We start from the raw sequence: 17,154 nt of genomic DNA on the forward strand, positions 1-17,154 counted from the left end.
TTGCACTTATTTTTAGATGATTTTTAGATGTGTTTATAAGATTTGATGATTTTTTTTTCTCCTCTAGTTTTCTTTAAAAATATTGATTGTTATGTGGGATGGCTCCAGAGTGGAGGGGAATTTTGATGATGTAAAATTTAAAAAAAACCACACGCTTCAATATATTTATTTTTTAAAATAGTATTGAATAATTATCAGATTATTATCCTGATTTTGAGACAATAGCATGAAGAATGAAAAGAGTATTGTTTTAAAACAATTGCCAATAATGTGACATCACTGCTCTTTAGCTTTTCAATTTCACAGCTACCTAACATCAACTTGAAAGGGAGGGAGAAGGAAGACAATATAGTACAGTAGAAAGAGTGATGAATTTGGATTCAGAGGACTTGTTTCAAACTCAAGTTCTGTCTCATACTACCTGTGTGACCCTAGGCAAGTCACTTAACTTTTCATCATCTATAAAAAGAGGAGGTTAGACAAGATAACCTTTAAAATTCTTCATAATTCTAAATCTATGAACTTATGATCCTAAGGGTAACTACACACACACACACACACACACACACACACACACACACACACGCTGGGTTTAATTTGTGGTGAGTGTGGAGGACAATTCAGTATCGAGGTTATGAAGTGCTGTTGAGAGGACTACATGTGGTTTTAGATGCAGATTCATCACCACTCACTTTTAGTGCCAGAGAAGCTTTCCCTGGCTCAATTTCCAGCTGTTTGTTTTAAGTATTAACCTCCAGGGGATATTTTTAGATAATAAGCCTTATAACTTTAGTATCCAACTTACACATCAGAGTATATCATGAAGTTTGGGAAAGGATTTATGACACAAAGGCATTAATAACATGAAATAGTTGAGCACTTTCATAATAATAATAGGTTGCACTTTTCTATGAATTTTAAAAAGCATAAGAGTAATGAAATGCAGATAATAGTAGTTATTTATTGTATTGGAGTAGGAAGACATTTAGGGAAGTGAGTGTACCATTTTACAGATAAGGAAAATAGATTTTAGAAAAATTCCATGACTTACTGAGGTTTATATAGCTTAGACTAAAAGGTACAGATGTCATTAACACAATACCATATTGCCTCTTTTTGTAAATTTTTTTTTTTTAAGTGAGGCAATTGGGGCTAAGTGACTTGCCCAGGGTCACACAGCTAGTAAGTGTTAAGCGTCTCAGGCCGGATTTGAACTCAGGTACTCCTGACTCCAGGGCCAGTGCTCTATTCACTGCGCCACCTAGCTGCCCCTTTTTGTAAATTTTTTAATTTTCTCAACTTAAGAAATAAAAAAAGCATTTCTATAACATAGTAGAATAGGGGAAAAGGAGGATTGCATATGAGACTGCAAATCTATTATGTACAACTTGCTATTCCTTTTTTTTTTTTTTTGGTGGGGCAATGGGGGTTAAGTGACTTGCCCAAGGTCACACAGCTAGTAAGTGACAAGTGTCTGAGGCCGGATTTGAACTCAGGTACTCCTGAATCCAGGGCTGGTGTGCCACCTAGCTGCCCCTTGCTATTCCTTTTGATATTTTTTTATATTTTTTTCCCCTTCTACTTCCCCTCCCCAAACTTCAAGATGGCTACCATTAGGCATAAATATGTATGTATGTTTGTATGTATGTGTGCATATGTTTGTCATATCTTTTTTCTGTATTTGAGAAGATTCTTCCTTTATAGAATCTTTGCAATAAATTTGGATATTTGTTATACTCAGAATAATTTGGCTGCTCAAAGTTGTTCTTAAAACAATACTCATATTACATATAGAATGTTCTCTTGGTTCTTCTCATTTTGCTTTTTATTATTCCATGGAGATCTCTCTATGCTTTTGGTTTTTTCCAGTTGGTAATTTTTTTTGGTTTTGAAGTATTTTATTATTTTCCATTTACATATAAGGATAGTTTTCAACATTTGTTTTCAGAGGATTTTTAGTTCCAATTTTTTTTTCTCCCAGCCTCCCTTCCCTCCCTTCTCCCAAAGACAGAAAGCAGTTTGATATAGGTCCTACATGTACAATCACATTAACCATAATTCTATATTAGTCATCTTGTGAAAGAAGAATCAGAGCACAAGGGAAAATCCTCAAAAAAAAAAAAGAAAGAAAAAAAACAGTCCAAAAGTAGAAACATTATGATTCAATCTGCATTCATAATTCACATTTCTTTTTTCTGGATGTTGAGGACATTTTTTATCATGAGTTCTTAGACAATGTTTTAGATTGTTGCACTGCTGAGAAGAGCCAAGTCTATCACCATTGTTTGTTCACCACACAATATTGCTGTTACTGTGTACAACATTCTCCTTGTTCTGCTCCTCCCATTCAACAGCAGTTCATGTAAATCCTTCCAGGTTTCTCTGAACTCCTGTTCTTCGTTTCTTACAGCACAATAGTATTCCATTACATTCATATACCACAACTTGTTTAACCATTGCCCTATTGATGGGCATTCCCTCGATTTCGAATTCTTTGGCACAACAAAGAGAGCTGCTATAAATATTTTTGTACATTGCAGTCCTTTCCCCTTTTCTATAGTTTCTTTGGGATACAGACCTAGCAGTGGTACCACTGGATCAAAGAGTATGAACAGTTCCATAACCCTTTGGGCATAGTTCCAAATTGCTCTCCAGAATATTTGGATCAGTTCAAAGCTCCACTAACAAGGTATTAGTGTTAGAAATTTTCCACAGCTTCTCCAACATTTATTATTTTCCTTTTTTGTCATATCAGCCAATCTGATACACATGAGGTGGTACCTCAGAGTTCTTTTAATTTGCATTTCTCTGATCAATAGCGATTTAGAGCATTTTTTTTTTTTTTAGTGAGGCAACTGGGGTTAAGTGACTTGCCCAGGGTCACACAGCTAGTAAGTGTTAAGTGTCTTATGCCAGATTTGAACTCAGGTACTCCTGACTCCAGGGCCAGTGTTCTATCCACTGTGCCAACTAGCTGCCCCCTAGAGCATTTTTTAATATGGCAATAGATAGCTTTGACTTCATCAGAAAACTGCGTGTTCATATCCTTTGAGCATTTCTCAATTGGGAAATGACTTGGATTCTTGTAAATTTGATTTAGTTCCTGATATATTTTAGAAATGAGGCCTTTATCAGAAATGCTGGCTGTAAAAAAAATGTTTCCCAGTTTTCTCCCTCCCTTCTAATTTTGGCTGCATTGCTTCTGTTTGCCCAAAAGCCTTTTAATTTGATGTAATTAAAATTTTCCATCTTGCATTTAATAATACTCTTTATCTTGTTTGGACATAAATTGTTTTCCTCTCCATAGATCTGAGACATAAACTATTCCTTCCTCTCCTAATTTATCTATGGTATCACCCTTTATTTCTAAATCTTGAACCCATTCTGAAGTTATTTTTGTATAAGTTGTAAGATGTTAGTCTATGCCTAGTTTCTGCCATACTCTCTGCCAGTTTTCCCAGCAGTTTTTGTCAAATACTGAGTTCCTAGCTCAGAAGCTGGAATCTTTGGGTTTATCAAACCATAGATTACTAAAGTTATTTTCTACTGTGTCTCCTCTGTGCCTAACTTATTGCACTGATCCACCACTCTATTTCTTAGCCAGTACCAAATAGCTTTGATAACTGCTGCTTTATAATATAGCATCAAATTCGGTATGGCTAGCCCACCTTCCTGCACATTTTTTTTCCCATTAGTTCCCTTGATATTCTTGACTTTTTGTTTTTCCAGATGAATTTTGTTATTATTTTTTCTAACTCTATAAAATAAATTTTAGGTAGTCTGATTTGTATGGCACTGAATAGGTAAATTAATTTAGTTGGAATTGTCATTTTTATTATATTAGCTCAGCCTACCCATGAGCAATTGATATTTTTCCAATTATATAGATCTGATTTTATTTGTGTGAAAAGTGTTTTGTAATTGTGATCATAGAGGTCCTGGGTTTGTCTTGACAGGTAGACTCCAAGTATTTTATATTTTCTACCCTTACTTTATTGTTTTGTTTTGTTTTGTTTTGTTTTCAGGGCAATGGGGGTTAAGTGACTTGCCCAGGGTCCCACATCTAGTAAGTGTCAAGTGTCTGAGGCCAGATTTGGACTCAGGTCCTCCTGAATCCATGGCCGGTGCTTTATCCACTGGGCCTCTTAGCTGCCCCCCTACCCTTACTTTAAATGGAATTTCTCTTTCTATCTCTTGCTGCTGAGCTTTGTTGGATATGTATAGAAATGCTGATCATTTATGTGGGTTTGTTTTATATCCTCCAACTTGGCTAAAGTTGTTAATTGTTTCAAGCAGTTTTTTAGTTGATTCTTTAGGATTCTCTAAATATACCATCATATCATCTAAAAAGAGTGAAAGTTTTGTTTCCTCCTTGCCTATTATAATTCATTTAGTTCCTTTTTCTTCTCTTATTGCTATAGCTCACATTTCTAATACAATATCAAATAATAGAGGTGATAATGGATATCCCTGTTTCACCCCTGATCTTACTGGGAATGCTTCTAACTTATCCCTGTTAGAAATAATGTTTGTTGATGGTTTTAGGTAGATACCGCTTATTAATTTGAGGAAAGCTCCATGTATTCCTATACTCTCTAATGTTTTTAAGAGGAATGAGTACTATATTTTGTCAAAAGCCTCCTCTGTAGGGCAGCTAGGTGGAGCAGTGGATAGAGCACTGGCCCTAGATTCAGGAGGACCTGAGTTCAAATCCAGCCTCAGGCACTTAACACTTACTAGCTGTGTGACGCTGAGCAAGTCACTTAACCTCAGTTGCTTCACCTCGTGCCCCCCTCCCCCCAAAAAAAAGCTTCCTCGGCGTCTATCGAGATAATCATATGATTTTGGTGAGTTTTGTTATTTATTTGGTAGATTATATTAATTGTTTTACTAATGTTGAACCAGCCTTGGATTCCTGGTATAAATCCTACCTGGTCATAGTGTATTATCCTGGTGATCACTTGCTGTACTATCATTGCTAATGGTTTATTTAAGATTTTTGCATTGATATTCATTAGAGGAATTGGTCTATAATTTTCTTTATCTCTTTTGGCTCTGCCTGGTTTAGGTATCAACACCATATTTGTGTCATAAAAGGAATTTGGTAGAACTCCTTGACCTATTTTTTTCCAAATAGTTTGTATAATATTGGAATTAATTGTTCTTTACATGTTTGGTATAATATACTTGTAAACCCATCTGGCCACAGATAGTTTTTCTTAGGGAGTTCATTGATGACTTGTTCAATTTCTTTTTCTAATATGGGCTTATTTAAGGATTTTATTTCCTCTTCAGTTAACTTGGACATTTTGTATTTTTGAAAATATTTATCCATTTCATTTAGATTGTCAAATTTATTGGCATACAGTTAGGCAAAATAGATCCTGATTATTGCTTTAATTTCCACTTCATTGGTGGTGAATTTTTTTTTTCTTTCTTTCTTTCTTTTTTTTTTTTTTTTTTGCCGGGCAGTGAGGGTTAAGTGACTTGCCCAGGGTCACACAGCTAGTAAGTGTCAAGTGTCTGAGGCCGGATTTGAACTCAGGTACTCCTGAATCCAGGGCCGGTGCTTTATCCACTGCACCACCTAGCTGCCCCGCCTTTCATTTTTGATACTGGTAATTTGATTTTCTTCTTTCTTTTTTTTTTAAATCAAATTAACCAAAGGTTTATCTATTTTATTGATTTTTTTTATAAAACCAGCTCTTAGTTTTATTGATTAATTCTATAGTTTTCTTGCTTTCAATTTTATGAATTTCTACTTTGATTTTCAGGATTTCCAATTTAGTATTTAGTTGGGGATTTTTAATTTGTTCTTTTTCTAGCTTTTTTAGTTGAATGCACAATTCATTGATCTCCTCTTTCTCATTTCCATTCATGTAAGCTTTTTGAGATATAAAAATTTCCCCCAAGCACTGCTTTGGCTTCATCCCATAGGTTTTGGTATGTTGTCTCATTATTTTCATTCTCTTGAATGAAGTTATTGATTGTTTCTATGATTTATTGTTTGAACCACTCATTCTTTTAGAATGAGATTGTTTAGTTTCCAATTAATTTTCAGTCTACCATTCCAAGGCTCTTTATTACATATAATTTTCATTGCATAATGATCTGAGAAGGATGCATTTACTATTTCTGCCTTTCTACATTTGACTATGAGGCTTTTTATGCCCTATACATGGTCAATTTTTGAATATGTGCCATGTCCCATTCAGTCCCGTTCAGTCCCATATGTCCCATTCAGTTTACTCCAGATATCTATCATATCTAACTTTTCTAATATCCTGTTCACCTATGTAACTTTTTTATTATTTATTTTGTGGTTAGATTTACCTAATTCTAAGAGGGGAAGTTTCAGATCCCCCACTAGTATAGTTTTGCTATTTCCTCTTGTTACTCATTTAACTTCTCCCCTAAGAATTTGTATGCTACACCACTTGGTATATTATCTATCATACCTTTTAGCAAGATGTGGTTTCCTTCCTTATCTCTTTTAATTAGATCTATTTTTGCTTTTGCTTTGTCTGAGATAAGAATTGCTACCCCTGCTTCTTTGATGTCAGCTGAAGTATAATATATTTTGCTCCAATGTTTTGCCTTTACTCTGTGTGTATCTCTCTGCTTCAAATGTGTTTCTTGTAAACAATAAACCATAGGATTCTGTTTTTTAATCCACTCTGCTATTCACTCTCATTTTATGGGAGAGTTCATCCCATTCACATTCACAGTTAAGATTATTAACTTAATTTCCCTCCATCCTCTTTAACTTTTTGTTTGTACTCTTTTTTCCCTTCTTTCACCCTATTCCTCTTGACCAGTGTTTTGCTTCTGACCACTGCCTCCCTCAATCTGCCCTCCCTTTTATCAACTGCCCTACTATTTCTTGCCCCCTTTTCCACCACTTCTGCCCTCCCTTCTATCAATACCACCCTTTCCCCCTTCCCCCTTTTTTTCCTTAAAGAGTAAGTTAAGTTCCTTTATACAAATGGGAGTGTATCTTATTCCATCCCTGAACCAAATCTGATGAGAGTGATATTGAAACAATACTCACCCTTCCATTCTTTCCCTCTATTGTAATGGCTTCTTTTTGTGCCTCTTCATATGATACAATTAACCCCATTCCACCTCCACCTGCCTCTCCTTGCCCTAGTCTTCTTTAATTTTGCTCTTTAAGTTTCTTTGTATCATCACATCAAAGTCAATTTAACAACAATACATTAACAGAGATACAAATCCCAAGAGTTAAAAGTATTATCCTTCTTCATCACTGAACAACCTTCCCCTTCTTTCCCCCTTGTTTACCTCTTTATACTTCTCTTGAATCTTGTATTTGGAGATCAAGTTTTCTGTTCAGTTCTGGTCTTTTTCTCAGGAAGCCTTAGAAGTCCTCTATTTCATTGAATGTCCCTCTTTTCCTATGAAAGAGAATGTCAGTTTTGCTGGCTAGTTGATTATAGGTTGTAAACCAAGCTCCTTTGCCTTCCTGAATATCATATTCCAAGCCCTGTGATCCTTTAATGTTGAAGCTGCCAGGTGCTGTGCAATCCTGACTGTGGCTCTATGGTATTTAAATGGTTTCTTTCTGGTTGCTTGGAGTGTTTTCTCCTTCACCTGACAATTCTGGAGTTTGACTACAATATTCTTTGAAGATTTCCTATTTGGATCTCTTTCAGGAGGTGATTGGTGGATTCTTTCAATAATATTTTATCATCTGATTCTACAATTTCAGGGAAGTTCTCCTTGATAATTTCTTAGAATATAGTGTCTAGACTCTTTCATGGCTTTCATGAAGATCATGGCTTTCAGGTAGTCCAATAATTCTCAGATTATCTCTCCTGGATCTATTGTCCAGGTCAGTTATTTTTCCAATGAGGTATTTCACATTTTCTTTTATTTTTTCAGTCTTTTGATTCTACTTGACAGATTCTTGATATCTCATGGAGTTACTACCTTCCATCAGCCCAATTTTAATTTTTAAGGCATTATTTTCCTCAGTAAGCTTTTGCACTTCTTTTTCCATTTGGCAAAGTTTTTCTCCCATTTGGCCATTTTTTCTCTCATTTGGCCAATTGTATTTTTTAAGGAATTGCTTTCCTCCGTCAATTTTTGTACTACTTTTTTGCAGTGTAACCCTCATTTCATTTCTTTTCCCATTTTTCTTTTACCCTTCTCATTTGTTTTTTTAAAAGCCTTTTTGAGCTCTTCAAAGAAGGCTTTTTGGTATTGAGACAAGATCATCTTCCCACTTGAGTCTTCACTTGTAGGCATTTTGAGAAACTCATCTGCGTTTGAGTTTTGGTCTTCCCTTTCACCATAGAAGCTATCAATGGTAAGAGTGCTTTTCTGTTTCTTGCTCATGTTGTAGCCTATTTTTAAACTTATAAAGTTTAAGTCTGCTTCTGGGGCACAGGGTTCACTGTTGCAAGCTTCTTACTGCTCTCAGCTACCCCACTCTCAGCTGTGTCAACTTGCAGCAGTGTTAAGCTGCCCACTGAGCCAAGCTGTGCTGAGCTTGATGTAGGAGGCAAAAAAAGGGTTAATAGAAAAACCTAAGACTCAAGCTCTAATTCAGATATTAGCTCCAAAAGGTAGTTAGACCCCAGTTAATGGATAACTTACAAGTTAGTATGCTAGGTTCTCTTACCCACAGAAATTAGTGCCCATAATGGGAACAGAGGGAGAGAGCCCATGAAAACCGGAAACTATAACAATGATAAAATGACAGGCTATAGAAACTTAGACTAGAAATAAATGAAAAAAATTAGATGTTTTTAAACTAGCTATGGGAACCAGAAAGAGACATGTGCAGAAAAGGTCAAATTTGTCCCCAGATTCACCTTATGACATGTAAAACCTCCAAAACACACCTCCATAGAAAAAGTTACCCACCTCAGGGGTTGGCTTATGACCCCAGGAACTCCAAATTAGGATAGGCCCTCCCCTGTACCTCCCAAAGGTGGAGATTATTATAATGAAACTGATATTCAATTTATCCATACTATAAATATAACTTTCTACCTTTCCTAATTCGAGAGATACCTTTACATGGTTCTGGTTCTCTCCCTGTGGTCATGCACAGTATTGGAATAAAACTTGGAAAACTGAGTCACTGAGTCTTGTAATTCTTTTGGGATGACTCAGGATCAATTTAACCTTAATTCCATCCCACATTATTTGGGGCCCAACATAGGGCTTGCTTAATCCAGTTTTTCATGGAACTCTTGGATTTATTCTGTAATAGGGACCCATTGTCCCTTGATCTGTTTGTTAATTATTTGTGTTTCATGTTGTGGTCTTTGCATTTGTAACTCTGGTTCCTACATCCCCCTCAATTCATAAACCCCTTGTGGGTCCCTACTTTACCCCTGCTCAGCAGGAAGTAGATACAGAAGAATTGATTGTCGTCCTGGGGTATATGAAAAGGGGAGAATGATGTAGGAGGTAAAAAGTGGTTAATAGAAAAACCCAAGCTCTAATTCAGATATTAGCTCCAAAACCACACTTCCACAGAAAAAGGTACTCGGTTCGGGGCTTGGCTTATGACCCCAGGAACTCCAAATTAGGATAGGCCCTCCCCTGTACCTCCCAAAGTGGGAGATTATTATAATGAGTAGGACAGGCCCTCCCCTGTACTTCCCTAAGGTGGAGAATATTATAATGAAACAAATAATCAATTTATCCATACTATAAATATAACTGTTTTTCCTTTCCTTATTCGAGAGACACCTTTCCATAGAGCTCATCATTTCTTATATCTAAGTAATATTCCATCATATACATGTACCACAATTTATGGATATCCCCATGATTTCCAGTTCTTCACCATCACAAAGAGAACAGGTATAAATATTTTAGAACATATAGGTTCTTTTCCTTTTTCCCTAATCATCTTCATAAACAATACTAAGAGCAGTATTACTGGGTCAAATGGTATAGTCAATTTAATAATTTCTTCAGTATAATTCCATATCTTTCTTCAAAATGGTTGGATCAGCTCATAGATCAACCAACAAAAAATTAAGGTCTCAATTTTTCTATATCCTCTTCAACTTTTGTCTTTCCTCCATTTTATCATTTTGCCAATCTGATAGATTTGAAATGATATCTCAAGGTTGTTTTAATTTGTATTTCTCTAATCAGTAATGATTTAGAGAATTTTTTCATATGGATATAAATTGTTTTGATTTTTTCATTGGTAAACTACCTGTTCATATTCTTTATCAACTGGGGAATGACTCACATTCTTCTTCTTTTTTTTTTTTTTGACACATTCTTATAGATTTGACAGTTCTTTATATAACACATTCTTTAATTGTTCTGCTAATATCTTCCTTCCTATCTGGGTCATGTGTCCATTTTGACCTCATCTTAATGAATGATGCAATATATTGATTTTTGCCCATTTTCTGCCAAACTGCTTTCCAGATTTCCTCACAATTCTTACCAAATAATGAATTCTTATCCCCAAACATGTCTTTACACTTGTCAAACACTAGGTTACTATATTACTTTGTTGCTCTATAATATATGTCTACCGTTTTCTTTCTTAACCAGTACCATATAATTTTTGCTATTCATTTTAAATGTGTGGATAGATAGATACTTAGATAGATGTATACATATATGTATATTTATTTTGATATAACTGTTTTTTTTCCTTTCTTCCCCCCCCCCCACCCTAGAGATGGCTACCATTAAACACAAGTAAGTATGTATGTATGTATGTGCCTCTGTGTGTGTATAAAACCATTCTATGCTTACTTCTATTCACCAGCTTTTTGTCTGGATGCAGATAGTTTCTTCCTTCATAGGTCCTTTGTAGTGAATTTGGATAGTTATAATAATGATCAAAATGCCTCTTAATACAGCTTCTAGAAGTTGAAATCAATTACCTTTCAGTGAGTAGATTACTCATTAGAGGAACCCAGTTCAAAGCATAAACGCTTTTCCCATAATTAACTAATGTTTTCCGAACCCAGTACACATATAAGGGGAAGAGATACTTTGTTCTTCTCCTAAAGTCTTACTTTTTGGCGTGGTGTGTAATGGTGAACTTCAGTTCTCAAAAGCTATCTCAGTAATACCCAGCTTTAGTAAGTCTCAATCAAACAGCCAGAATGGAGATGCTAGAAAACCTGAAACAAAGCCAAATCAGAACTTGTTGAATCAGACAGGGTGAAAGAATGAGTTAAAGAGCCGCAGCAAGAAATTTTAAAAATTTGAGAATTTAAGAAGATCAAGAAAAGTGTTAAGAGTTTGCAAGAAACAAGGCTTTGAAAACTTTTCTTTTTAATGATTGACTAAGGTTTAACAACCATAGGTCCCTTTTGCTTTTTAACTAGGTAGATCTATTCAGAAATTCGCATCTGTTCACCAAGTTCCATTCCATACAGAGGCTACTGAATTATACCAACAGAGGAGAACAATGGGGTGATTTGTCCAAACATCTTTCATAGATAATCTTTTTTTTTTTTTTTTTCACCAGGTTGGGCAGTTTCACTTTATTAGCCATAACTGGTCTGGCACCTTAAGTGCTCTTGGATGGGAGGGTTCGCTTCTTTTTCCCCACTACTGGCTTCTGGCTCCGCAGGACGGCACTGGCTGGGCAAAGAGCAGCCATACGCAGATCTTTCTGGTATTTGTTCTTGCACATGATGTGCCAGACGCTGTTGAGTGTGGCTCAGGCATTATTGTTGATGGTGGTCTTCACATAGAAAGTGGCAGGCTTCCTCTGATCTGCCCGGCGCTTCAGCACCACAACGATGCCCTTGCCAGATCGAAGCTAACCGTCTTCCAGTGGATCAGCCTATTGTAGCGGAAGGAGTTTCAGACCTTGAGGTTATCGGGCTCGGTGCTGTACGTCTGCTTGTTATGCTTGATGAGGAAGCTGTAGCGGTTAAGGAGGACCATGCACTGCAGATGGGCCAACATGGCAGCGGCAAGGGCTGCTCTCCCTGAAACTCCCTTAGGTAATCTTTTTTTTTTTTTTTTTTTTGGTGGGACAATGGGGGTTAAGTGACTTGCCCAGGGTCACACAGCTAGTACGTGTCAAGTGTCTGAGGCCGGATTTGAACTCAGGTACTCCTGAATCCAGGGCTAGTGCTTTAACCACTGCCACCTAGCTGCCCCCTTAGGTAATCTTTTAAATGAATGTGTTTTATTTTTCAATAGATATTCTTTTGACATTATATTTTCCTTGGACCAATGTTAAAATTAGTGCGTATTAGGCAATGGAAACTCACTGAAAATGAGGTAGGATGGATTAGAAGTGGATTGTTTGAAAAAGCCAGTCTAGAATTGGGGTGGGTAATTTAAAAAAGATCTCAGAGAAGCTGCATATAGACAAATAAGAATGTATTTCTAACTGCTTACTTAATGGAAGACAGACCTCATTGTTTGCACTATCTCCTGCAATCTACTTACCTTCCAAAGGACTACCTATCTGTAACTTGGGTTAGATTACCTCTCTCACTGAGATGTCATGGAAAATTGGTGGACTGGAGTGTTTACACATGAGTCTCCCTTCATGTGCTACCCAGAGTTCCTCACATTGATAAGACTTTGAGCTTTAAGAAGGATTTCTTCCCAAGAACCACTTAAAGCAAAGAAGCAGAGAAGAAGAGGAAAGATTACAAGTTAAATCAATCTTCATACTTGTCCTGATGAGCCAGGTAAGGAATGTGAGAGAGCAGATCCAAGCAAACTAGGAAGTGTACCTGCTGTGACCTAACAAAGTCCAACACACAACTTCTTTCTCTTCTCATGTCCCCAGAACAACTTAATGGGGAAATCATTATTCTTTTTACCTCCTTGACCCCTTACCAAATGATGGAGAAAAGTGGCAAAGGGAAGGAGGAGAAAAAAAAAATCAACCAAGGTATGAAGTCATTTGCTACTATGTATTCTTATAGTGACTATTTGCATTTTCTATGTAATTTGGTATTACTAATAAATTACATAACTATTAAACTGATTTCCCCATCGTACGAATTTAGTTGTTCATGATAGAGTAAGCTAACCCCTGTTAGGTTAATTTAGTTTTTGTTTGTTTGTTTGTTTTGAAGGTGGGGAAGTGCATGGTTAGATTTTGTAGGTATAAAAGAAGGAGCAAGTCAATAGAAAGACTGAAGACAAAGTGGAAATGGTAGCAGATTTTATTTCCTGAAGAAGTTAGGAGATGGGATCAATGACACATTTCAAGGGGTTTGCTTTTTCAAGGGGTTTTGCCTCTCCTTTAACTGAGGGGAGAGTGAAGAAGGAGATAGTAGGGGACAGATGTTTGCCACTACTATATAAGGTGAGGAGGAGTGGGAAAGGGATGTTTCTCTAGTGCCACTATGGTAAGTTATGTGTCTCAAGTTTCTGAAGTCCTTAGTGTGTGGCAAACTGGAAATAGAAACATTCTTGTGGAGGCACCAATTCTTCTAGGTGTTGGTTTCTTCTCAATGTCTTTCTCTCCCACCAGATGTCCCGCCTTGAAAAAAGCTTGGAACTGTGTCCTTTCTCAAATTCAAAAGGCAGAAAGAGAGAGAGAGAGAGAGAGAGAGAGAGAGAGAGAGAGAGAGAGAGAGAGAGAGAGAGAGAGAGAGAGAGAGAGAGAGAAAAGAAATCTTTACTTCTTATGAAGTCTGGAGAGTCCCAAATAGTCCTCTCTAACAATTAGGAGAGCCTTATGCAAAAGCCTTTTTTCAAAAGGGCATTTCCATAAGGCTTGAATTCTAGGTGAAATTTGAACTTGTATAAAGTGAAACATGAGGTTAGGTTCTCTGATAAGAATGTGTAGGGTGGGAGAAAATGCAGTAGGAGATTTTTTTTTTCTTTTGTGGGGCAATGAGGGTTAAGTGACTTGCCCAGGGTCACACAGCTAGTAAGTGTCAAGTGTTTGGGACTGGATTTGAACTCAGGTCCTCCTGAATCCAGGGCTAGTGCTTTAACCACTGTTCCACTTAGCTGCCCCCTGCAGGAGATTTGATGAGAGATGAGAAAGTCTGGAACCTCCACTGTGGAGAGTAGCATAAGGAACAAATCAGGGAGAAATATTTGCCTTGCTGAAGCCTGGGCCCAGTTGAAATAGGAGGACATAAGTTTCAAGTGAGGACACAGTTAGCACAGTTTCTTGATATCCTCCAGTTCCATTCAGCAGCATGTGAATGAGAGTGGAGGAAAAGGAATAATCCAAGTATGGATTTGGGGAAGTTATGATTGGTGATAAAACAGGGAATCAAGGGATTCAAGGGTGGATTAGAATTGGTTCACTAAGAAGTCAAAATAGGGAAGGGAGTAGCCAGGTAGATCCTGATAGTATAGCCTTCGAAATTTCTGAGGAGAAGAGGGAATGAAGGTCATGATGTGAATGAAAAATAAAAGGATTAGGTATAATAAGATGTAGGAAAAGATGAAATGATAAAATATTTTGATCATATACAGGAATATTTCATAGTCAAGAATATAGAAATGGAATGGTTGTGAGTGAAAGCAAAGTCAAAGTCACTATCTCTGTGCATAACAGGTAAATTTGAGGAGCAGACTACGGAAATTGAATAGACTGATGAATGACATCATTGTTTTTTTATAATATTTACATTAAAATCTCTTTTTATCAGAGCATGAAAGCAGGAGGTGATGAGCAAAAAAATATTGGGCTACACCCTACTTTTTAATACAGAAAAAAGAGTTAATAAAGAGATAAGTCTATGTACAATGGATTTTTAAAAAATTGGTTGGGTGGTAAGGGAAAAGTTGGCATATTTGTCCCTGACTAGTAATAGAAATATTCTCAATCTCTTTCTGTCTCTGTCTCTGTCTCCCTGTCTCTTTTTCTGTGTGTGTGTGTGTCTCTCTCTGTAGGGTAATAATAGTAGTAGTGTAATGGTGCAGGGGTATAGTCATATAAGAATAGATAGCTGGGCCTGGAATCTAGATGACAAGATCAAATGTGGGCTCAGATACTAGCTAGTTGAGGGACTGAGCAAATTTCTTAACATCTTTTTGTCTCAGTTTCTTCAACTGCAAAATAGAGAAAGTAATAGCACCTACTTCTCAGGGTTGTTGTGAGGATTAAATGACATAATATTTATAAAGCACTCAGCACAGTGCCTGATATATAGTAGGTCCTTAATAAATATCTATTTGCTCCCTTCTTTCTCTAAAATCATGCCCATGGAATGGTATTTGTAGAGCTAAATTATGTAAATTAAATTACATTTTTATGACTCAGACTATGTTGAGGGGGTTCCTAATGCATCGACAGTAGGCAACAGTCCAGTTTCCTTATCATTAAGTCTTTGGTTCAAGGCCTACCTCTTATACACACTGGTTGTGGTATTATGGACAAGTCACCTAACTTTCCAGGCTGGTTAACAGATTAATTGCCAGTCTCCTTAGATGGAGTGTTTTTACACTGGGAATCTGCTTCATTGATGGAACCATAGTCCTGATTATAAGAAGGAAGGAAAAAAGAAGGAAGGAAAAAAGAAGGGAGAAGGAAGGAAGGAAGGAAGGAAGGAAGGAAGGAAGGAAGGAAGGAAGGAAGGAAGGAAGGAAGGAAGGAAGGAAGGAAGGAAGGAAGGAAGGAAGGAAGAAGGGAAGGGAAGGGAAGGGAAGGGAAGGGAAGGGAAGGGAAGGGAAGGGAAGGGAAGGGAAGGGAAGGGAAGGGAAGGGAAAGATGAGGAGAGGAAGTAGAAAGAGAAAGAAAGGGGAGGAAAGGAAAGGAGAGGGGAAAAGTAGGGAGGGAGGAAGAAAAAGAATGGAACTGGTGCTAAAGAGCAAATAGAAGGACTTTCCTTCTAGGTATTTAGCTTTACAATGAAACCCAGGGATATACTCAGCTAACAGAGTGAAAAGACATTAGGTTCAAGTTCCCTAAAATCTATACTGAAATTCCTAGCTAGGCGATATGGAAATCAAATAAAAGAGAAGAGAGGTGGTAATGATGAGAGAAGGTAATTTGTGTACTGATCAGATTTCATGGTTGAACTACATAGAATCAATCACAGAGTAATAGAACTTGAAGGGAAGTTGGAGATTATTTGGTCCAACCCCTTCATTTCACATATAAAGATACTGAGACTCAGGCATATAAAGTGACTTGTCCAAGATCATCCAGATAGTAAGTGTTGAACTTGGATTCAACCTTAGGTCTTCTTCCCCTGAAACCAATACTCTCTCCCCTACAATCACTGCATTGGATTGATTTCAGTTTATGCTGTAACATGAGAGCAGCAAAAGCATCACTTGAGAATTCATTTTGAGATAAGTTTTTCTTACCCTCAGAAAAGTCCCTTAACAATCTAGGCCATCAAGGGTCTCCCAGCAACACAACTAAAACTTCAGGGAAACTGATCCTTTTGGATGTCTGTTTGCTCTCTGCCCACAAGTTCATATTATTTGGGTCACATAGACAACTTCAGCTTTCAAAGGCTACATTTCCATGAGAATATCTCCTCCCAAAACAACTTACCACATCCATTCTGTGATCCCTGTTCTCAAATCTGCCTCTGTCTCCCAAACCCCATTCCTTTGTTCTTTAGGAGAAAAAAAAGGACATTTTAAATTTCAAATTCAGTATAATCAACAGTTACTTTTCAAGATTCACAACTGTGAAGGTAGATTTTTTTTTTAAAATAAACATATATGAGCTTAACCAGGTAGTAACAAATAACTCTAGTTTGCACTTCTCCCTTCCCTGTGTACAATGTGTGTAACTTTTAGAATGCTTTCTCAATGCTTTTTTTTCTTATACTATCAAGAAACTTTCATTCCCTCTAAGTAGAAGTCCTGCCGTATGAAAAATATGTATAGTTGTTAAACAAAACAGCAGCTGTAGCTAAGAATGCATGTTTGATTCTGTACCTCTGGTCTATTTCTTCTTTGCCAAGTGTTCTGTGATTGTTGTACTCTCATCTCTACAATGTTGTATTTTCACGTATTCTTGGGGCATGAATAAAATTATTAACTGTTCCTCCCCAGACATGAAAAAAAGCTGAAACACCAGTGAATCTGATTCTGGAATTGAGGTAGGGATTTTTTTACTTTGAAATACTAAATTGTAGCATACCAAGTTTGCAAGGTACTTTCCAAAAGTCTGAAGACAGATCTTACCTCAAATAGTGCACAAGCCTAGACACATGCCTTTGCAATGCACTCTTTATGTAG

General features: G+C 36.9%; 1 pseudogene; it reads right to left on the reverse strand.

Moving 5' to 3' along the window:
• Positions 1-11,489: 11,489 nt before the first annotated feature.
• On the reverse strand, positions 11,490-11,931 carry LOC122726391 (annotated as a pseudogene).
• Positions 11,932-17,154: the final 5,223 nt, after the last annotated feature.

Source organism: Dromiciops gliroides, chromosome 4 (assembly GCF_019393635.1).
Source record: "Dromiciops gliroides isolate mDroGli1 chromosome 4, mDroGli1.pri, whole genome shotgun sequence".
Taxonomy (NCBI): domain Eukaryota; kingdom Metazoa; phylum Chordata; class Mammalia; order Microbiotheria; family Microbiotheriidae; genus Dromiciops; species Dromiciops gliroides.